General features: G+C 41.5%; 1 pseudogene; it reads right to left on the reverse strand.

The window, feature by feature from the left end:
* Positions 1-542: 542 nt before the first annotated feature.
* LOC126420130 (5S ribosomal RNA) lies at positions 543-659 on the reverse strand (annotated as a pseudogene).
* Positions 660-1,404: the final 745 nt, after the last annotated feature.

A 1,404-nucleotide genomic window follows, 5' to 3' on the forward strand; every position in this document is an offset into this window, starting at 1 on the left:
TCTTATTGAGATGGTAGCTGGCTAGGAGAACACGGTCCATGTGAAATGTGTCTTGGCCGCCATTTTGTGTGCGCGATGTATATTCATTCATGTAAGGATTTGTTGATCAGAAAATTAGTTAAAAATAATGTAGGAAATTTATTGGGTTAATAGTTGGGTTTTGCATTATATATATGTTTATACATCCTAAATACAAAACTCAAGTAATAACACAAAGAAATCCGAGAGCATGGAAGTGAAATTGGAGGATAGTGTTAACTTTCAGGTTTATGTAGGCTTTTCTCACTTAAGGAAGGAGGGCCCCTAGGAGAGAAAGATGTCGCTGTAAAAAAAACTCCTCCCGAACGGGCCATGAAGGCCTAGCGGTACCGACCGGCCGCTGTGTCATCCTCAGTGCATAGGCGTCACTGGGTGCAGATATGGAGGGGCACGTGGTCAGCACACCGCTCTTCCGGCCGTATGTCAGTTTCCGAGACCGGAGCCGCTGCTTCTCAATCAAGTAGCTCCTAAGTTTGCCTCACAAGGGCTGAGTGCACCTCGCTTGCCAACAGCGATCGGCAGACTGGATGGTCACCCATCCAATTCTAGCCCAGCCCGACAGCGCTTAACTTCGGTGATCTGACGGGAACCAGTGTTACCACTGCGGTAAGGTCGTTGGCTTCCTGTAAAAACCATTCCAGTTGTTGGGTATTGCATATTTTTTACAGACAATTAAGAATCTACCATTTCTTTCAAAATTATTAATTAGAGAAGCATTTGGCTGTGGAAAAATGCTCCAAAATAGTAGATATTTTCCTAAAATCTTACCGAAGGCAGACAAGCAGATGAGATAAGGACAGGATGGCTGTACTATGGAACCTGATATTTCCATATCAAAATGGAGAGACAGAGGTACAAAATCAAGTTTGATGGCAAGTATAATTGAAATCCAATGCCACACCTAAAATTAGGAAGTATCTTGGCCAATGGAATAACTGGAGATGTTACTACCAAGAAGAAAGATGGAACACAGACAACCCCAAGTGCAAAGTTTATGGAAAAAATGTCCGAAACCTTTAACCACAGATAGTGACGAATGAAGGGGTACATTTTTCATGCGAGGTTATGAGCAAAGCGTGCGCTCACTGTAGTACAAAAGAGCCTTCTTTTTTTCACTCATTTCATTCTAAAGAAAATGTGTGGCCCTGCAATTTGTAATATTTCATTGTGTTTAGATCTGTTATCTTGTTTGAATATTGTAATGTGTTCCATTTTTGAAATTGAGCAAATTAATTAATTTATTGTATCGTCATTGCATTCGAAATGACATGTTTCTTTGTTCGTGTTTTTGTGACATAAGAAAGCGGTCTTTTAAATGGCCACCATCCACAGTAGTCGAAACCCCACGCACGATGGACAGTCGTC

This window comes from Schistocerca serialis, chromosome 9 (genome assembly GCF_023864345.2).
Source record: "Schistocerca serialis cubense isolate TAMUIC-IGC-003099 chromosome 9, iqSchSeri2.2, whole genome shotgun sequence".
NCBI lineage: Eukaryota > Metazoa > Arthropoda > Insecta > Orthoptera > Acrididae > Schistocerca > Schistocerca serialis.